The 23318-nt window shown below is 38.6% G+C and overlaps 1 protein-coding gene across 2 annotated transcripts in view; it reads right to left on the bottom strand.

Annotated features, from left to right (window-relative positions):
• The window catches only part of PAG1 (phosphoprotein membrane anchor with glycosphingolipid microdomains 1), a 120150-nt gene extending 99047 nt beyond the window's left edge, over positions 1–21103 (bottom strand). Inside the window, exons 1-2 of one of the 2 annotated variants that reach the window (XM_072411006.1) lie at positions 20910–21103; positions 10993–11072 (exon numbers count right to left, since the gene is read on the bottom strand). The gene's annotated coding sequence lies outside the window, so the exon portion shown is untranslated. The remainder of the gene's footprint in view (positions 1–10992; positions 11073–20909) is intronic. The other variant, XM_072411002.1, reaches the window with a different exon arrangement.
• Between the last annotated feature and the right edge of the window lie 2215 nt (positions 21104–23318).

Genomic DNA, 23318 nt, shown 5'->3' with positions numbered 1-23318 from the left:
AACACTGCTTTTACTCCCTTGCTAAACCGACCCCTAGGCTTTTAGGTCTACCACAAGTCAACAAACTTATCGGAAAGGACACAAATATTCTATTTATAGGCAACAGAGTAGATTTTGCACCATTGCAATATTCGTGAAACCTTGCCTCGAGCTCTAGGTAAACAATTCAGTTGCCAGAAATCATAACTCTCCCTGCAGGCTGAGTCTGTTAGCTAATGAAAAGAGATTGAGGGTTTAAAGATTTTCCGCCAGTCATACGATGTAGGTTGCTGCGAGTTATACTGTCAGACACTTTATATGTCAGTGACTGCAAACTATCAGCTCTTCACAAGATAGGAAATGCCATTAGTTTTACTATTAATAAATACTTGCACACTATAAATATGTTTGTTCAATATTCTCAAACAGAACAGAGATATGCTGCACATAACGCATTACACTTCCTTGTCATCTTTTCCATCTGAGGCAAATGTCATCACTGCCAGGTACATCATGAGATGAGATATTCTATATGCAAAGCAGCCTGTTCCATTACAGAACACTCAGCACGAGGGGGCTCATGCATGAAAAGTGTATTTATGGAACTGAATAAGTTTATACATTCTGGGTACATTCATACAGCTACCCCAGTCCTCCTAAATAAGGATTAAAAAAAAAAAAATAATCAGATCCAATAAGGTTTAAATACAGGGAACCAAGGTGATAGACACCTGTGAGCCCTTTTCAGTGATTCTCTAGAATTGGCATGTGCATTGGGAAATGGTACTACAAATAATAACTGTTGCAGATTAATCTATTTGGGTTCCGTTTTCTTTTTTAGTAACCGGGTTGGTTTACCAGAGCAGAAAGCATAAAACTGCTTTTCCAAATGCCACTGCTCAAGTACTAATACACCACTTCTTGAAGGAACTAAAAGATAGCCTATCATCTAAACTGGATTACATTACATTATCACAAATGCGTTTGAGCAGAATCCTTAATACCTGACCTGTTGGAAGACTTAAGGGGCCTGAATTAATAAAACTCCCTAAGACTAGTGAACATAGACTACCATGGGGGAACCTGGGCAATATAGCAAATCTGTAATGGATCTGGTCAAGAATTTAAAACATTTGACAACTAAAAGCAAATAATTTTTAAGACATCGATTCCAGGTACTCCCATGATAGTCTATCATTTCCAGTCTTAGAAAGCTTTAATAAATCAGTTCCAAAGAAAGAAGTTGGAAATTCTGACCTTTGACATCTTGTTCTTAGTCTCTGACATTTTGACCCTAATAAAGATTTACAAACTGACATAAAAATAAATAAAGCTTAAAGTTTAGTAAATAATCACTCTTTGCATAGGAAAATTTGATCTTCCACATGCCGTTTTTGCTTCCATTGCAAAAGTTCTACTGAGAATATGGGTTTGGGACTCCAAAGCCCATGGAGTGCCATTCTTCACGATAGCATAAGAGAAGAAAAAAGAATAAATCCAGGAGCAGAGCCCAGTTATGTGAACTTTTAAAATCATGTGAGAAGCACCCTGCAGTATACCAAAGGCTTCTTACCACAATCTGCTACTTATAATTGGGCTGTCATACAGTAAAATTTTAAATATGCAAAAAATCTAAAGGCAGAAATTATTAAAGTTTAAGGTGATACTAATGACAAGCTTTATATACATTTGCACTGCATAGAAAACAAAATGCAACCTAAATTTTAAGTAACAAAAATTGAAATGCTAACATGTTTAAAGCGATCTATCATCAAAAAATTGTGCACTTTACTACTCTGGCCTGGTTCTAAAAAATACGGCTTGACAGGTCAGTGTTCTGATCCTCGGCATTTATTTCTGAATCAGTGATTAAGAATGGGTATACAGCTTGGGTATTCACAGCGGATTGCTACACAATACAGGTATTTGCATGATTTTTTCATATGTGTGACTGATACCACTTAAAACCAAAAGATCAGCTTTACATACAGGCGATTGGCATTCTCCAGAATGAGTTCAGCAATGATATCTTTAAAAGTCTTTTTGAAATTAGTCTAATTTAAAGTCTTAGGTAGTTCGGACATCTCAAGTTAATAATCAGTTCCCTTAGTGTATATTTTAAGGCAACACTTCCAATTCTCGAGGCAGACCCTTTCTGTTTCAGTAGCAAGCCTTGATCGAGAAGAGCAATTAACAAAGACTTAGGAATTGAACCAACACATTGATTCCAGATTTTCCTCTACAATGCGTCACATTGAGATGATGCACTGCTCTTTCCCAGGGACAAAGATAAACTAGAAAATGCAAAGCAGCAGCTAGGTGCAATTACATCCAATAAAAACAACCATAAAAAGCTCTATACAAAGAATTGGTGCTACAGAGATGATTTTTTTTTCTCCATGTGACATGACACTGGCTACTTTCTGAGGAAATGTAATCAACTTTGGCAATAAAAAGCCACTGGTGATGTATGGTCCCTCCTTCAAGAAATCCCTAGGGACCAGGCACATAATGGAAATACAGGGAGACAGCCTCAATCACTGTAAATGTTGCTTTTTAGCCAACAATAAATCAGAAGTCTCATTTATTGAAAATCGTGGCCTTTTAGCCTTTGTCATGGAAAAAGCCAATTTAAGACCACAGCAAGTCTTTTTTAAGGCGGTCACAAAACTGAAATGTGTTAAAAGGCAGCAGTTCAAACGAGTGACAATGGAAAAGCTACTCCTAAGAGCTGAAATATTGAAGCCATGTCTATTTTTGCAGACCGGGGCACAGCTTTAAACCTATGTAGAGAAAAAAAGTAATTGCTCAGCTTGTGAAAATCCAATAGAAAGCGAAATGTTTGATGGTGTAACCCAAGATGACATTACAGGTACATGAGGGTTAAGGCAACCAGAAGGTATAATGAACTACAGAACCTATCGATGTATGTAGTACATAGTGTACAGTACAGCAAAAATGGCAATCATTGCACAGGGCATTTATCAACCAGAGAGCACTGGCATTGCGATATTAAAGTATATGAGAGGTAGAAGCAGTATTTGGCTTATCCCATCAGCAAACATTCACCCAGGTGCCATATCTTTCATTGTTGTGGTAAACTGCTGCAGTTTGTATTTTTTTTTTTTAATACAGAATTTACCCTATCCCATTCTAACCCTATTGTGGTGACAACTATGTGAACTGTGGGGAGTGCTTCTGAAAAAGTAAGGACCGTTCAAACAATTTATGAAGGTTTGCCTAATTCTGAGCAGTCTTAAGCAATTCTCTTGCTAGAACACAGAATAGAATATGCCTATGCATTTGTTTTACATTGAAAATCTTGGTTTAAAGGTATATACAAGTTACTTAGCCTGAAACATTTCATATATCAAAAACGGAAGCTTTATAGACGCTCTTTATCATTAGAGAGTCCAGAGCAGTGAAGTCTCTTCTAGCAATCATTCAAAAAGCATTACAGAGGAACATGTGTGTCACACAAATCAGTCTTAGGATTTGCTCACCTCTGCCACACTCTGTAGCCAGGCAGATGACATTTATTTCCCCAATGAAACAAATAAGATCTCTTTTTTGTCTTTTCACTTCTGTACCAACAGCCTGCAAGCTGGACAACAAACCATCATATATATCCAAAAAGCAGGCAGGTGATCCAGAAACATAAAGCAGAAGTAGTAACATGATTCTCTTGTTTTGCAGTGTGAAAATGAAAAATATTTTGTTAGGTATAAGGTAGGATGTTTCTGCAGGCGCCAGGGAATGCTTGTGACAGCTAGCCACCCTTAGGTCATATGGTACCCAAGGCAAACAACACCCACAGCTGATATATTTTTGACAGCTGCCACGATATATGTGGGCGAGAAAGCTGCTGCTGGTCTAAGCTAAAGGGCTGCAAAAGATGTCTACAAGATGTGCAAAGAGTTTTGAAGCAGTCACCCACTGAAATATGTAGACCCTGACCTATTCGAAAGCAGGTTAAGGTTTGCTTCTTTCAAATTTGACATACGGTGACAAAAAAGTGAGACTAGCATATTACAATGTGAATTAAAAGTAAAGTCAACTTATCTTCACATTACGATTAGATGTGGTTTCAAGTGCGGTACTGGGAGGGCTAAAGATGAAAGCCCCATAATGTGCGGTAGATGTCTACATAGTGTTACGATCCCACCACACTTAGGCTGCGTACACACATACAATAATCATCGTTGGAAAAGAACAACTAACGACCGATCCTCTGATAATTGTCAACAAAAAAAGTGGACAACGACTGGCAAGCGACGCCGATGAACAAGGACTGTCGCTGGAAATGAACGACCGTCTTGGCGGATCTGATTGGGCGACGATTGTTCACAATCTATTGTGTGTACGGTCTTTCAGTGATCGTGGATGGCTTTGCAGTACACTTTCTCCTGTACGTCACTTCCTGCATCGTTCAAACGATCGTACCTAGCGTGTGTACGCTATTGGAGGGTTATATTTGAAAGATAGTTTGATTACAGCATGTACACAATTGTGCACAATACAATTAGGGAGAAGCCAAAGGAAACCCACGCAGACACGGGGAGAACCTGCAAACTCCATGCAGATAGTGTCCTGCCTGGGTATCGAACCTGGGACCTAGCGCTGCAAAGGCCGGAGTGCCAACCCCTGAGCCACCGTGCTGCTCATTCAGGCAGATCACTAGTATGTGCAAGCAACCGACACCAGAGACATGTCCCTTCCACTTACTCCATGGCAGGAGGTAGAATGCATTCTTCTAAACCAATAAAGGTGAGGTCAGACCACTCTTCCAGTGTTCGAGGTGACAGTTGCAGCACTTACATCATGTAGCTAATCAGCTTAAAAGATAAGCTACAGTTCGTATAGTAAGTAGACTGAAAAGCCAGGGGATTCCTATTTATCAAAAAATAAATTGGTTCTTTATATGAGAGAAAGACGAAGGTCATCAGGGTAAATGGAGATGGTGACTTTCCCCAGTGATGTCAAAAACATTGCTACAAAACTTATAGGGGTTTTAAAGAGGAAGTAAACTCTGTTGAGTGAGCCATTGTCAATCTACAAAAATGTACAGCGTATTTGAAGATTATGGTATACACCTACCACCTTCTGTGCTCTTTTTCAGCAATGGCAGGTCCAAGATCTGGACACTGCTGAATTCCCTTCAATCTTCAAGCAGATTTCTCGAAGTCCTCCAGGGATCTCTTTCAGTCATTGGGTGGCTACTTATTTATTTCTGGGAATATGTGAAACAGCTACATTGTTTCCACCATCTAGCTCTGTTCTTTGTATGCAGAATTGGGGTCATTGTATTGAATACAGATTAAAAAAAAAAAAAAAAAAAAAAAAGCCACTGGGGAAGCAGGGGAAAGGTTTACTTGTAAATGTGTCATTGAATGTCTCCTCTGCCAAAACCCTCACTGACCTGGCAACTTTCTGAGTTTACTTCCAATATAAAAAAAAAAAAAAAAAGCTTTTGATACATTTTAACCTTTGATGTTTATGGAAGATTTTACTCATGCATTAGCATAACTCTTACTTATATCAGAATAGACAAATGCAAAAATCCTAATAGAGAAAAAATAGCTTGGTCATTTTTAATAAAGGAAAAAGCTTTCCAAAATTTACGATTGTAGAGCCATTATCAAGTGTTGCAAAGGTAAAATGATCACTGAATATGAAATGTCGTTTCAGAAAGCACATCTGCAGGATTGTGGGACCATGACTTTAGCACTGGAAAGGGAGGGAACACCGCACATTTAAATGTCTAATGCTTTCATACCACATTAAACTCTCAAATTTTATGTCTCTTCAGGTAATATGCCATTAGACAAACCAGTTGCGATTTGATGATGTTTTATTACAAATATATAGTAAGAGAGTACTCTATTTTGCATCTGCAAAGAAATAAGAAAGGTAATTTGGAGTGTGTAAAGCTTGCTGTACAGCATATGTATTGCACTTCTGAACAGCATTGTACTGCAGTACAAACAAACAAGGAACCTCTTGTATTTGGGGAATAAGGACAATAAGAAAATGTGAATAATCCAGAAAAAAGTCATTCTTGATGCAGTATCTTCCGTCCCCGAACATCATACCTTTCTCGTCCTATAGGAGTGTCTAGATCCTGTGTGTGCTGACCACATTCCTCTAGCCCCCTACAAATGCTTTCATGTAATGCATGGGGTTGAGCAAATGAGAATATAATGCATCAATTAACTGATAGCTTTGATTACATTGGAACTGCCAAAATCACATCCAAGATGAAGCCACCCAACAGCAGACCCAAGTCATTTGAAGGTCTACAAGGCTCTTACGGTAGGTAATTGAAACTACCTGTTTGGAGAGGGTCTCTTTAAGGGTTGGGTATGGAAGTTACGTTTGCCATAGGTTTAGATAGTTGGATTAAGTTAGGTTACAATTTAACTACAGACAAATGTGGAAAGAAAATTCCAAAACATTTATATAATTATAAAAAGAGTTCATGTATTTTAAAAAGGACTAATATAAATAGCTAAATTTGACTTAATTTATCCCTTTTGTCAATTTCAACACTTAGGAAGGGGAGCAGAAAAACTTTGGGCCAGTTGGGTATGCAGCATTATTGTGTGGACAAGAGCAATTTAACAGTCGGCAGAGACAATTTCAGCCTCCAACTTTGTCCATTTACAAAGAGGGGAAAGAAAAGAAATCAAGCTGTGTTGCTTAACTGCAGCAGAGAAAAGTAAGGTCACCAGGCTGGCTGAGCGGTCAGTTAGGGACTGGATGAACAAAAACTCCAAACCCTTTGACAGCGCTGCCTAATAGGTTGGCGCTATATAAATCCTGTTTATTATTATTATTATTAATAAACAACCGGGGGTAAATCTCCAGAATAATAAATTCAATGGTGCATGCAGTGATTTGCCAAGAGTTCAGCTTTATGGGTAAGGTTTTCGGTTTATTTAAAGTTTTTTTACCCATTTTTTTTTTTTAAGACTAAAAAATAACTTTGAAACAATAGTCTGTTTTTGGGTATATATTATATAGAACACTACAGGAAGAAATTGTTACAGTATCTATTATGATGCCAGATCAACATAATTGTATTATACACTGGGAAGAAATTTACCCAGAAGGAGACTTCTGTATAAAATAGACAGGGGATGGTATGGTTGCAATCCCCCCTTTTGTTTTAGCAAGATTTTGTAAAAAGTAAAAAAAAAAAAAAAAAAAAGGATTGTCCAGAGATGCTTGGTGCAGATATCAGATTCTCTGCATCACAACAGAGGATTGAATCCATGGAGAAACCAAGCAACGTAATAAATGCTGCAATGTCATCTTGGTATAGTGTCTGTGGATCAACTAAGTGAAAGTATTGAGTATACTTGGAGACACAATACACAGTAAATTTCAATCAAATGCTAACCGAGACTTGAATGCAATCAGAACCATCTCCTATGTGTTTAATCAGCAAGCGCTAATCCATTACACCACAAACGGATTAAGACCCTGTTGAAAATTGCTGCCAATGTCCCCCTTCCCAGACCAATCAAATCATCCAACAACTGTGTCCATAGCCCAAGAGCTGTCATCTCTAATACAGCCTGTCTGGGTCAATGATTCCTTTGACAGCATATGCAGTCTGCTGGTCAGTCCCAGCATGCATCAGGGGAAATAAGTCTCAAAACACCATAATGAGACATCCCTGGGGGGCAAAGCAATGTTTGCAGCAAATGGGCGAGAATGCATCTTGATGATTAACAGCTCCAACAGGTAAAAACACACATGTGGATGAGCTAGAAGCATTAACCCTTTAGGTTCACAATTGAAATATCAATGTCACACCAAAGCTATGTTCTTTGCTTGGGTAACTCTGCCCTATTTCTAATATGGTTACACTACATAAGAAGATCTGTTTTCAGTGACTTTAGAAGCCACACAGATCTTCCCTTTTTGCAGCTGTATTTTCCTGGTAACATGAAAAGTAGAAACTAGTTAACAGGAATTTTCAAGTTACAAAATATATAAATATATGCGATTCCTAAATTTCTAGGAAACATAGTTTCCCAATAAAAAATCCTGCCTAATCGCCTTTTTTTTTTTTGTGAAAAGGAACAGGCGATGCCCCTTTTGCAACAAAACATTTACTTGTCTGTTCACCTTTGCCTGCAGGTATACCCAGCATCACCGTATGATGCTGGGTATCTTGTATCCCCCAGGGCTGCTGGGATGTCATTACAGATAGGGGATCGGGAAAGATGGTGACAACCACAACAGAATTGGGACCAGTAAGTGTAGTAACAAAATTGCAACCAGGTAGGTAAAGTTAATTTATTAAAGAAAGGACTGAAGAAAGCCAGTGCCTGCAATAGATTACTTGCCTGGTTGCAATTATTTATTGTTAACAGTTGGTTCAGCTTTATCAGAATTAGCAACATTTTTAGAAATCAATGGTGCATCCACATATGTATAGCCTATATATCAATGGATATTAAAGAAAAGTCAAAGCTTTAACTCCCAACCCAATGCTATAGTGACTACGCCCACCCTAATCTCCTTTTAGTAAGGTGATCACCGGAAAATATTTGCCTGTGATAAGTAGCATCCTTAAACCACACACAGAGGGCTCTTTGCATATAGGAATGGAGTATAAAAATAGTGTTAGCACGTTTCCCAGTCTTCAATCATATTCAAAACTTGCTTAGAATAGAAGATAACTGCTAATATATGAGGTAGAGAAAGTTATAAAGGTGACTCTGTTAGGTAGTCTCTGAAAAATTCAGATTAAAATAAATTGAACATTTACCTTTAGCACAGTAGTTGTGTTCACTTGAAAGCATACGTTGCGGATTGATTGGTTTCACTTGTATCCTGGAAATGGTTATTAACCTATGAACGAACCCTGACCCTAAGCCCCAACACTAACCCCTAACATAAAGGTAAAATTATACTAGCATAGCAATAAAAACTTTTCACAGTTATGTTAGTAGTGAAAATACAATCACCTTGAAAATTTAATGTGATGAAAGCATCCTTTGCAAAGTGTCAAATTATCAGAAAATTCTACACAACACAAATAGTAAGACTGTACTGTGGTCTTCAGGCACTAAGAATTGGGAAAAAAACCCAATAAATGCAGTTGCCTACGCAAACTTCAAAAAAAAGCAAAAGTCCTTACAAGAAGCCCAATTTTTTTTTTTCTTTTAATAAAGTGGAAGAGAAAGAAAACAGAAGTGATCAACTTAGAACACATAGGTTTAACTGCAGCCCCTAATATCGCCAAGGGTCACCCAAAAAATTCAGTATATGCAGCCCTACAGGATGTCCAAATGCAGACATATGACAGGAAATGGTCAGAGACTGAGGGAGATGCTATGGTAGTAATTAGAGTCTGATCACATCAGCCACAAAAACACCTTTTTCCTTTCCCGGACTGGTCATTGCCTATTCCTGGGTCAGTTAGCAGGGCTGATATCACCGGCCACGGCAAGTGCTAGCATGCGAGAGTGCCTCCTCTTGTGTGGCACTGGTGCCACAATGGCAACTGTAGCCAAAGACTGCTGCTTTGCCAGTATTCCTAGCACAATGGGCCCACAAAGTAGTGCAGCAGCAGAATATTCAAGACAGTGGCAAAAACCAGCAGGCATGTAGGGTATACACTATGGAAAGGTCGGCTAGGACGTGTACAGTGCAGTAGAGAGAAGGGCTAGGCATAGTTCCTCTATGCACCAGAAAGATACACGGACAGCTTGGACATGTTATTGACAATACTCATAAGAAACCAATGCCTTCCCCTCCATATAGGAAAAAAATTACTTACCTAATTCATGACATTTAGTATTGGGGATTTTGTCCAGGATTTAGGTTCATATATGAAGCTATACCTAGTTGAGGTAAAGGCCAACCTATGGTACCCCTAGACCATGCAGACTGAAAAAAACTCTGCTTGTCCACTTATTGTGGGTGTTAAATGCATTGTGTCCACTGAACTTTGTTCCTGATGAAGCTGTATTTTTCCGCGAAACACATCAAACTACTATACATGAATCATGGAGGCTATGATTACACGTACTTTACTCTGACTTTTGGTAAATGTTTTTATTAATTGTACAATAAAATGATGATCTTATACATTACATTATTTATCTGTTTTTGAATGCCTAAAAAAAGTCCCTTCTGCCGCCTAATGTGTAATTTACATTATGTAAATTGGTGTGTGGGGGTAATATTCTAACACATTTGCTAATATTATATCTCAGTAGCATATGGGGGTGTGTGAGGCTGCTGAAGGTGTTTTGCCAGCTTCGGGATAGGGGGTGTGAGGCTGTGTCGAGGGGTTGGCAGTATGGGGTTAGGGCTTTTGTGTTTTATTGAAATCTTTGTCACTAATTGGAACATTTCACTTCTCATTTCTTGTCTGGATATCACAGGAAAGGATAGAAGACCAATTCTTTCCCATATTTCAGCACATAAAATATATTACAAAGGGTGACACTTCTCAGCAAAAAAAAAAAAAAGACCAATAGGCCCTGAACAGGACAAGGAAATTTCAACAAAAAAAGACAGAGACCATGCAGCTTTCTCGGAATACGTGGTGAATGAATAGTTACTTTAAAAGGCTGCCAAGTAATGGTGCTCTGAGATGTGACAGCTCCTGTAAACACCATACTTATTTGCAATTCGCAATCTTACAGTAGCAACCTGTAAATGTATGGTTTTCCCAACCCCATCTATCATGTTTGGCATATAACTGACAGGCATGGCAACTTTCATACATGACATGACCTTCTCACTGCATTTTCCTTCCATGTTATTAGTTTGTGTATTTATCCCAGAGGGCTTTTCTCTACATACCTTTAAATGGGTGAGATAAATGCTGACAATGTACCCATCTCTAAAGACATAAGAAAAACAATTGCTCTTTTAGTAAATTTTTATTATGTTATATCCACAAAAGCATCACCTATCATATAGTTAGTTTAGTCATAAAACAAAACTATAACAATATCGGAGATGAAGGTTAGGTAGAATACATACCTTAACCATAATGAAAGCCATGGATTAATAAAGAAATTGGCGTGCAGGATCTATCACATCACTTGCTGCTGTCCATGGTCCTGCAGTTTCAACCAGAAAGCTACAGTAAATATACTTAATGTTAACATAAAGCTGTGTTACAATAGTGCAGAGATGGGCAAACAAAAATATATGAGGCTGAAAAATCACCTATAGCAATGTAAGCAATTTAAAGACGAAATTCTGGAACTGTGTTCCGTTTAAAAACTTGTTATCAATTGGAATGAGAGGGCAGAATATTAAATGCCAGTAAAAAAAATCCCTATTACCTGGATGCCCTGCTCACATGCAATATATGGTGCATATAAAAAAAATATACACTAATTTTTCATTGCCCTTTAGCTTTGATCATGGCAGGCATTCTCCATGGTATCATTTCAATAAGCTTATGAAGTGTCACATTATTTTCAATCCAGAGTTGCTTTAATTTTTCACCAAGATCCTGCAATGCTGATGGGAGAATCAGAATGCTGCACCTTCTCTAGCACATACCAAAGATTCTCAATGGCATTAATGTATGAACACTGTGCTGGCTAATCCATAAGTAAAATGATGTCTCATGTTCCCTGAACCACTATCATAATCTAAGCCCAATGAATCCTGGCATTTGACCTCATCACACGCACGGATACCAGACTTCTCTAGAGCTGCCCCAACTCTCTGGAATGGTCTTCCTCGTCCTATTCGGGTTGCTCCTACTTTCTGCTCATTTAAAAGAGCACTCAAAATTCATTTTTTCAAACTTGCCTACCTATCCTCTTCTGTCTTTAGAAACCATCACTACTTCCCACCAACCAATATCTCCCATCCTATTGTGTGTAAATTCACCCCCCCACTAGATTGTAAGCTCTTTGGGGCAGAGTCCTCTCCTCCTGTATCACTGTCTGTATTCGTCTGTCATTTGCAACCCCTATTTAATATACAGTGCTGCATAATATGTTGGCTATATACATCCTGTTAATAATAATAATAAAAATAATAATAATCATCTTGGAATATACTAGTGCCATCAGGAAAGAATTTTTAACAGTTATATATTGCCAACCTAATTTTTTTTAGGCTGAACCTAGACCTGCCAAACCAAAGCAACCCCCATCCTTCAATACATGCTTGGGAACTCTTTTTTTGTGAAGCAGTACATTAATCATTGGCAGTACAGTAAACAGGCTGCTTTATCAGCAATCAGAGTAAATAACTGAAAATAAGGTCTTCTCACTAAACGTGTATACTTTTTCTATGTCACTATTCCTGTAAGCATGGAAGCCAGAAACAAACAAAAACAAATACATTAACCTGGCAGCCTCCATTTTTTATTTCAGTACAGGTTTACTAGGAAATGTCTTAGCCAATTCACCAAGTGTCAGGATTTTTGTCACAATTAGAGATAGTCATGTCTTTGCAAAGTCAATCAAATGCAAATTCAGCAGACACAAAGATTTGCAAGGTAGATGTCTGTAACCTGCATAGAACATAGCTAACTGATAAAAAAAGTGATCCCTTTGATGCATTTTCTGGCACTGCAGCATAAAAATAAAATAATCTGAAAACAGCCCAATTTCCTTTGCAGAATATAAAAAAAATAAAGCAATTTTTAGTGTCTCCTCCTGTACTGTAACACTGATCTTTTCTAACATACAACAGCTTTTTTCTAACACCCCATATGCAGCCGGCACACACAGCACCCTGAAGGAGGAAAGGTTGCTGAGTTTAGCAGATATGGAATTCGTATAAAGATAGAGCAGATGCGCCGCACAGCTAGAGCCGTGTGCTCAGGAATAACACAGAAGCAATTCCAATGAGAACGCTTCACTGGCAAAACATATTGATTTCAATATGTAATTTCACCAGCCCTGGCCTATTGACACTCATCAATATTCCTGCCATTAGCAAAAGGAAGAGATCTGAAGACGAAGATGAGGGCTGATTAAAATAAAATTAGTTGATCATTTCTGCATAAAACTAATTGATTTAGGTTATATTTAGAAAATAGACTAAAGAAAACAGCTTATGAATAGTGGTTTGTACCTTTAGAGCCAGACCGTGATAGAAGCAGAAATCAGATAAAACATTTCAGTAAAATAACATTAGCAAACCACTACAGTGTTTTTGTCCTCCTTCAATAATTACCAGCCATGACACCTACGCATAAATTATAACACAATTAACAGAGCTTAGTCAATATTCACCGATTATTAGTCTGCCTGCTGCTTCTACACTGTGCAAACATCTATTTTATGAGCCATGTAAAGAGGGCCTGTCTAGTGTATATAACCACACATTAAAACTAGGCATGTGTAAATGGAACCTATAAAATCTATGGTACACATGTGGTTTGTTAAAGCTGTACAGTTATTTTTATGGTCACCTTTATCACCCCATTATGCAACTGTCACCATCTAGTCAGATCCATACTTAAAGATCCCATAGAGTGCTCACAGTCCATGAACCGAGAGCTTCAAATGACTTGCTACTACAGAAAGTACTATGCACCACAGTTTGCAAAGGGTATGATTGGAATACCTTCTATAGTGCATTGCCATACAATTTCAAACTGTTGTACTGTAACAAAAATGATCATAATGGCAATTTAAGATAACCATGGAGTTCTCATCTATTATTTAATGACCCGATATGATATATTTTTATATATATATATATATATATATATATATTTTAGTGAACCTGTGCTGTGCTTACAAAGGGAAAACCAGGGGGGCCACTTTAGTTTCCCAGAAGCATATATTTGACTTGCTAAATTCGCCCACAACAACGAGATGAAGAACTAGTACCTTACACAGTGCTTAGCTGGGACTACTTGCTATTTTTTTGGCACTTGGTAAGCAAGAGAGTACCAAGGCAGAAAAGGCAAAGTATATGCTGGGAAGGGTCACATAATGGGCCAAATAAACATGCAAGGCAGTGACACCTTCAAGTAGAGTCGGATCATGTGACTACCTCATACACTGGCATGATCACTGGCATCATGGGCAGCAGCACTCTATTGTGCAAAAGTGATGGGTAACCTTCAGCACTACTACTACTACAAAAAATAGGGACCCAATACTTTTTAAAAACATAAAAGTGCCACAGTTTTCACCATTACAGAACAGTTTCTATATTTTCAAATTGAGCATGTATGGAGACTACATACTAAGGGCAAGGTTGAAAGGTACACTATAGGGTGCTTCCCTAGGTATCCCATAAGCAACTGTACTTGTAAAATTTTAACCGTTATCACAATATACTTTAAAACAACAAGACCAAGTGATAAAGGTCTCCCTATATATACTGCTTACACATTCTGATTTTACTATCCTGTCTAATAACATTGAGATAGTATTACACAATAAAAATTACTCTCCTGCCAAATAACTTACAGTATTCCCTACAAAGATGTTAAATATAGTCCTATCATCCAGAATCTTCACAATGATCTAATCTTGGTAGATGATCATCATCCGTCACTTTTCTGCATGCATTACATGCCTGGTTCTGTTACGCATCTTCAACCTCACCATTCTGTCCTGCTGTGATGCATGGACCACCAGAAGGAACCACAGAAAGCAGCGGAGAAAGAGGCATCCAATATTCCAGGAAATGTCAAATGAAAAATGACTTATTTTTATGCAGGATATACTTTTTGAAAAGTTTTTTACCCTAACCACACAGCCACTATAAAGTACAAGTGTATAATTTCTGAGCTTTACTACAGAAACCATAAACAAAGATCTAGCACTACAAAAAAGAAATTCCTCAGAGTGTGCTGATAAACTACCTGCTTTTCATCTTTTTTATATTGTGTTGTAGATTATAGGAGAATATAAATGATATTAGAATAGTCACTGGTCTAGGAGATAAGCAGTCCGTATATTTTACTTGGTGGAACAAAATGTCATTTTTCCCAGGGAAGGCTGCATTATCTTCTATTAAGTTTTCTCTGGCTGATGTTATCATTCATGAGACCCTTATTTGATTACCACAGAAATAGGCCCTCTCCGGTTTTATCCTCACAGACTGGAAGAACGATTTATGGAAATAAACATTACAGGTAATATAATAACGCTGCGCATGTCACACAAGTAAATTGGCACTTTGAAGTTACTTGATGCACCACAGGGAACTACAGAAAGGAGGCCTTTTATCTTTGCACGGTGTGTAAAGGTCAGGCCAACATGGAAGGCCCAACATTTCTTCAAAGTATTTATTACTATTTCCATACATCCATAGATACTGTCTGCATGAAATTTCCCATATATCGCTGCTAATTCAGTGCAGAACATGCTTTATCAGAAAACCATAGCAAAAATACTAAATGTCAAGGACACAACATATAACGGTAATTTTACCTGCTCCTATTAAAAAGCAAACACACCATAAACGCAAATAGCTTCACTTGACAGTAATTGTCTTGGTGCTTTAATTAAAGGAATAAAAAATTTTATATGGTGTTCTGGTTTTCTTCTTTATTGGAGCCTAGACAATGCTATTTTATTAAAACTGGAGCAAAGGCAACCCAAAGCAAGATCTGTCTGTGCTAAATTAGTGGTTTTTCTGCAGAAGTATAACAGACCCCTGTGAATCAAGGTGCATGATATCAGCCGAATTCAGCGGTAAAGGTTTGACATGGAGAAGGTGAAAGAGCGAACCAAAGAGAACAAGACCTTTTCTGATATATGCTAGCACTGTAAGGCATTTTCTATTCTAGCTATGGCCGATTTCTGTAAAAAGAGTGGCACACCTAGCCATGTAGTATAATAAAGAACAATAGCAATATTGTGTAGATAATGATATCTCAATATCCTATATGATAAAAATAACCTCTATGCATAGTGCCAAGCAAAAAGCAAAAAAAAATTTACACACAATGGGTATGGTAACTACATTTTTTTAAGAGGTAAGGTGTTGCAGTTTCACTTTTTTTTTTTTTTTTTTTAATAAAAAGCCAGTATTAATTCTTATTAATTCTGAATGAGGTCCCAAATCTCCACAACACAGTTAAAAAGCTTGCATTATTTGTTTTCTTTTAAACATTTTTTATTTATTTTTAAACAATGGTAAAAATAATGGCAGTGTAGAAAAATAAAATGCGGGAATACCTTAAGCTACGTACACACGTCCAAAGGTTCTCGACGGATAATTGGCTTAGGTGCGATATAGGACGATATAGGCATGTGTTAGCGCCCATCGTCCATACGACTGTCTTGGAGGATCCACAGACGACGAACGATGCTAATGCAAGAGAAGGGGGACAGCGCGCAGCAGGGTGCCACTCTGTCGCTCTCCCCCTCCCCTCTCCTCTCCATAGAGCAGAACTGTATGTACAGCACTCGTTCATGCATCGTGCAGTCCTTTGTCATTGGAAAGGATTGTGAAAGATTCTTTCCAACGACAATAATTGTACGTGTGTTTACAGCTTAAGGCTAGGTACACACATAGCAATGGTCCTCATCCAATATTGGCTAAGGGCTGATATCAGACGAGAATGTTGCATGTGTACAGTGCTCGTCGTTCATCAACCAAATAACCATCCTGGCGGATCTACGGACGATGGGCGACAAACAATCGTAATGAGAGTGAAGGGGAAAGGAGTGCATCGGGGGGTGCCACTCTGCCGGCCTCCCCCTCCCCTGTTCATAGAGCAGAACAATATGTACAGCATTCTTTCATGCATTGTGCAGTCGTTTGTTGTGAAAGATCCTTTCCAACGACAATTATTGCACATGTGTACATAGCCTTAAATCAGCAGTGTTGTAAACAATAGTCTCCGTACATTAAACTTTAATTTTTTTTATTTCTAGATTTAGTTTTATAGGGAGTCTATAAAGGCTTTAAAATCACTAATAATTTATAACATAATCTGAATATTTTTTAATAATTTTATTTTTTAGGTGTGCACATTTCCAAACATGTTTTGTATTTGTTTTGTTTTCATTATTCATATCAAATATTTGCTATATAATGTACTCATAAGAAAGATTCACAGAGCATTGCAGGGTTTTTACAAAGGAAGCACAGCAGAAGGTGTTTGCCTTCTGGCTCTCTCATACAGAATTAATATTGTAAAGAAGCATCTGAACAAGCAGATTTTTTTCAGCAATAACTATCCTTAAACAACAGGTTTTGTAAAGCAAAGACTAATCAACACATATAAATATATAGATGCAGGTAAATCACAAAGAACACAAATCCTGGTGATGGAGATATTACCAGTTGCACAGCTGCAAGATCCCATATTAGCTGAGAAAAATGACAGTGCCCTGTCCTAAACATAATTGGTATAACAGGATAGGAAAGGGTTGATACATATAAAACATTTTAGTTTTATACATTATTTTCCAGTTTACAGTTGACAAATGCAGCTGTTCTCATTTGGACCAATATGAGCCCAGGAAAGTCCTGAGCAAATTCCCAGGCAAGGAGGAATAAGGTCAGAGAGCATTCAATTAGTATCTATCCCCAGGAGAAGGATCTTAAGTAACAACAGAGTCTCATTACAAAGATTTTATTATTAATAATATACAGGATATATATAGCACCAACATATTACACAGCGCTGTACATTAAATAAGGGTATTTCTATTTAGTCCATTATTTAAACTTAACAGGTAGTGAGAAAATCTATTTTCAATGTGAAGGAAACCCCCTCCTTAAGCTACGTACACACGTCAGATAAAAATCATCCAAGACGAACAATCGTGCTTACCTTGGCCAAAATCTAATGTGTACATGGAAGATTCTCCATCTATTCTTGCTCTAGTGACCATGCAAAAGAATATGGGGATTCCTGGTTAATTTTGAGACACATGAACTATGGACAAGGAGGATTTTTAAAAATTTACAGAAATGAAAACAAAGTGTATTTTACCTAATATTCTTTTGTATGTACAAATAATGTTTCCCATTTCAAAAAGCGCAAAGTAGAAAGGGATGAGCTTTCCAGATGTTTAGTTGGCATTTAAGCTTTTATTCTCACAGGCAAAATATATCATTAACATAGACCACCACCCCCAGCAAGCACAATCTGCTGAAGACGCTAAAGAAAAAGACATGCAAAACACAAGAGTGGCTAACAAATGGCTGTGCTCTGTGTAATACAACAAACACCTGACAGAATAAACCGATCTAGTGCCAAAAAAAGGAAACATTAAGATATGCAAAGAATAGCAACCCACCTGACTGCAAATTCTTTATATATTTTTTATATTTGGGAGATGTGATGGTCAAAAGAGGCGCACTCTTTATTTTGTAGCTGCATGCAAATCTCAACTTTCTTATAAAGTCAATCAAGATTCCTGGCCCTTCTGTTACTTTAACCTCCCAATCAGTCCTTCAAGCGATGAACAGTCTTAATGACCAAAAGGGCACTTAAGGTGCCTGCAGAAGCAACATTGCATTCGGCAACTGCATTCTCCACAACCGCAATCCCCTGCACAAAGTGAATACTAATGGTTACTACTCAGTTGAATAGAAGCATTTGGGAGAGTGGTTTAGTTTGCACAGACTGCTATCAACTGCAGGTCTGAAATTAGCCTCAACGGTATAGGTTTGCATATACGCTATGCCACCCATATTTTGGATCTGCTGGTAATTCTGGCATGATATCCCCAGTGTTCTCCTCGGCCCTTTTTAGCCGAGCACACCACCTGGCACTTTTCAGTAACCACCCGGCTGTTTTTGGGTGGTTACTGATGAGTTGGCCACCACCCGTCTACAATTTTTTGGATTGAGCACTGATCTAGCATTTCTTAATAAAAGATAAACTTTCTTCTTCACAGTAATATGATGCTGAATCGTCCAGGTTATAGAGTTAAACTGGCAAAAATAATAAAATGCCAATAATAAGGATGTTTTCCTTATTACAGCACTAGATGAGGACATGAGAGTACATCGGGCAGAGAAGTGTATGAAATAGATTGTCAGATAGGTAGGCTATGTTCAGACAGGTAATCGAAGTTGCAGTGAGGTTACTGCTTCATCACGCCATCAACTACTGCCGAGGGGAAAAATCTACCCATGGCAGCCCAATGGAGAGTAAATTGGGGTGGCAGTCAGCTGTTCAGTACGACTTGCCTTCACCCACTTACAAATCTGCAAACATTGGTTCTTTAAAAAAACAGCTTGCAAGGTGCCAGTTGTGCTCATTGCTCAATGCAGTGTTCATTTAGTAATTCAACCAACCTACTTCTAGCAAGAGCCCTGCTCCAAAGGGAATTCATATATCAGGTTGTAATTTATGACCATTGAGATATATATCTCCATCTAATACCCTAATCCCATAGACAAATCCGTTTTGTGATAAACATGTCCCTATCTTGGACAATTCATAACTGAACAGCATGCATAAAGGCTCAGAGACAAGAAGCTTAGTAGCCATACACAGGTTCTATATATTCAAATTTTATTCCCGAATATTAGAAAATCTGGAAACCTCAAAAACATTGACTCCTTTTGAAAATGTCAGGCAAGTGATGGTTAGAATTCATGCACACGGAATGCGGAATCGTTCTACTTGTGTTACAGTCATCCTATATGATATCAGCATAACATAGCGGATCACAATCTGATCTCTGTGCTCATCACATGAAATAGATCCTGAGACATCAACACTTGCAAGTGGCAACAGCTTTCACGTATGAATAACTCTCAAATCTAAGAAGTGTAGAGACTCAATGGAAGAAATCAATGCCATGGATTGTGGATTTGCAGAATATACATTGGATCCTTGGTAGGTATTACCACACCCTGCTAGGTAAGGCGGAATTGTTGACTCTGACAGTTTTTTAAGCCAGGTGGGAAGAAACCGTGGGCAGGGGGTTAAAAAGTGAGCAGGGCAACACATGACAAATTTAGTGTTCCCAGTTGTTGGTGCCATAAGGACCTTGTAACATTCCATTAGCGTTCTACCACTCTCATAATTTGTTCCAACTTTCTAATTCTCACTCTTTTAACATGTCACATTTTTCTATCATCTTTGTATTATGCCCAAACTGCCCCTGTATTGTAAGCAAAATTTTCGGTAACCACCCAAAAACAGGGGGTCACTGAAATGTGCCAGGTGGTGTGCCCAGCTAACAGACTGGGGGGGGGGGAACAATGCAGATACAAGACAAATGCCAAACATCATCATATTGTCTGTAAGTAGACCCTGCAAGGTGGTGATCAAATTAATAAAGCACACCTCTATTATGGAGTTTTACCAGCAACATTACACCATACTACCATAAGACATTGACCAGGTATGCCAACTTGGCACTATGCATGCAAACTGTCCAATGTAGGAACCATCCATGTTAAACCAACATCATCCCTATCTTTTCTGCTGACATATGCAAAATAACAGAACTGCATCAGGATGACTCCCTGGGATATCCGTATTTTACCCTGAAAGCAGAGGCAATACAACCAAACTGACCTTGCACAAAGTAAGTGTCATTGCAGATTCCTTGCAAACTATTCAGAAAGATATCTAATTGTGTAATCATTGCACACAGTACACATCTGGTGATAGAGAAGGCAAGGTTAAGGCATTTTATATAGAACATTTTTATACATTTCTATGTAACAATTGTACTGTGATGGATCCCCCATGATGTTCTGCTATAGATCCCCTGTATATATGGTAACAGATGACCAGCACCCCCTAAAGTAGTCACAAGCCAATAAAATGCAGTTATTGAGGAGCAAGGCAGATTATTGGTAAATAAAGCCTTTGCAGCAGATACTGCACCCTGCCATAGAGAAGTATTCCATATCATAGGGAGGGAGGACAACAGTGCCACCACCTAGTAAATTGTGCTTGTTTTACATTCCTAGAGCGCACAAATCTGCAGTGTCCTGGCTGGGAGCACCCCACCCCCTCCCAAATATACAGATCTTACCAGCTAGGGCACCCCAGCACCCTGGTACGGAGAGGTCACATGATGGGCACACAGGGCACCAATATCCGATGTGGGGTGTGCTCCCCCTCCAGCACACAGCTGCCTTTTCCTCTGCAGAGCCCGGAGAGATGTGTTAGCATAGCACGGAGCACATGTGTCCAGCACCTGCCCGTCCACTGCCTGCAAACACTTCAATGCCTGCCCAGCCAGGAGAGGGAGGGGCCGGCACAGCTCACATCATGAATATTCACACTCTGGGCGTGGCTACTTGATGTCTGCGCCCACCTGACACGCCCACCCGCAGCAGGCATAACATGTGTGATCAATGCTGAGCTGCGATCAGTTCTCTTTCCAGCATCATTATGATATTGTATAAATGGAGATAGATAGATAGATATATGTGCATGTCAATTTTATATGTATTATTAATATTAATATTACTATTTTTATTATTTATTAATATATTATTATTTTATAAATATTGTTTTATTATATGTATTATATTTAAAGCATACCTAAACTCAGAAACTTCCTTTTACATAAAATGGGTAGACAACCCTTATATGTAAAGTAAAAATTCAGTTGTTTTGTTTTTTTTAGGCGCAACACTTTTTTTAAAATAAAAAAGTGTGCAGCACAGCCCCCTAATTTTTAACCACCTAGGCGATTGAGAATGAATTTGGAGCTCAAAGCCTCCGGGGATACCTACGTCTCACATCCCGGGAGGGTCTTGGGTGCTCCTTCTGCACATGCCTGAGCAAATTTTTTTCATCACTTATTATACTACTCATCATATGGTGTTTGCTGACATTTTTTCACGCTTACATGTATCAACTTAACCCTGGTACGTTTTTCATAGTATGATTATTTTGACCAACATGTATTGTGGATTATGTAATTGTTTGTATTGTGTTAAACTCAGATTACCTACTACATCAGGGACGTCACAGTCTATAATCACCTTTTGTTTCAACCCATGTGAGAGGGGCTGGATCGGTGGTGGAGTGGGTGACGTCATGCTGACAGATCTGATCCTACAATGGGAGAGTGGGCGGGTTGTGTGCAGGCTCAGATCCGGGGACGTGTTCTGCGGCAAGAGCCGCGTAACACCCAAAGGGCTTGGTAAACATCCCCATTGGGCCGGATAGGGCCCACGGGCTGTAGTTTGCCCATGCCTGGTCTAGTTTATGGTTTTTACCAACCCCCACTAGAAATTAGAGCAGTGGGAAAGACCGACAACTCTGTGAAAACTGCATCTGTATGCACAAGTTTTGAACTGTTTGTTTATTACAATTTACACAGCCTGTTTGCATTCTTTTTATTAATGTACAATGAGCTGCTCATGCACTGCTCAATGTATGATCCATAGCTTGCTGCTAGGAATAAATTAACCCCCACATGCATGCCCATAAATTATGTCATTCTGTCCTGGCCAATCAAGTCAGCTGAAGATTGCAGAAGAGGACCTGGTGAACATGGTGATGATGGCAGCACTATAATTCTTTGAAACTGTCCCTTTGATCAATAAAAGCCATCTTTGAACACTCGTCCCCTGATTCGGCCCAGGCTTGAGTTAGTGGCAGACATAGCCAACAGTTTGCTCATGTGCAGAACTGACTTTCGACCCCCCTTCCCCACTGAACTGATTTGGGGCCCCTGTGTACAGTGGGCCCCCTGTTCATTGATCTGTCCCAACAAATCAATAGATGACCAATCAGGAAAGACTGCTTTGCAGGGTGCTGCTCGCTTGTCCTCCTCCCTCCCGTCTCCATAGAACAGAATGATGCTGACTTGTGTACAGAGTTTGTTAGTGCATCTGTCGCTGGAAAACATCACAAAAGATTGTTTCCAACAAAACATGTGTACAAAGCCTTAGTTTGTGACCTGCCAAAGGATCAGCACTTACATTTAGCAAGCTTTCTAATTTGCACACAAAATAAAGCTCAATCAATAAGCCAAAACCCAATCCTCCTCAATGTACATATTATATATATGTGTGTATGTGTGTGTGTATTTAGCTATTTAGGAGTTGCACTTTAAGCTGTAGAATGCTCCATAGCACAAAGCAAGCAAAGGCAAATTCAGCCCTGACATGCACATACATAGCAGCCTGGATCTTGCACTCATATGTGCTAATTTACTAAAAAATCAATCTTCACTGGCAAAATCATGTGAATCATTATTTCAATCATCTACTCATGTGAAAACCATGATTGGGTATTCAAAGTGAAGAAGAAATTGCTTTTTACGTGATTGAACAATTAAAGTGAATGTTCAAAATGTCATTTATATCGCACCTTTGAAAACAGGTAAGGAAATTCACATGACTAACAGCAGTTTCATGCACAAGGCACTGTTTCCAAAGCAATGACTTATACTCATATATATGAGCATAAATTTATAAGACAT

The sequence above is a fragment of the Pyxicephalus adspersus genome, chromosome 5, assembly GCF_032062135.1.
Source record: "Pyxicephalus adspersus chromosome 5, UCB_Pads_2.0, whole genome shotgun sequence".
Taxonomy (NCBI): domain Eukaryota; kingdom Metazoa; phylum Chordata; class Amphibia; order Anura; family Pyxicephalidae; genus Pyxicephalus; species Pyxicephalus adspersus.
The sequence above is the reverse complement of the archived record's forward strand: the minus strand, read 5'-3'. Positions and strand labels throughout refer to the sequence as shown.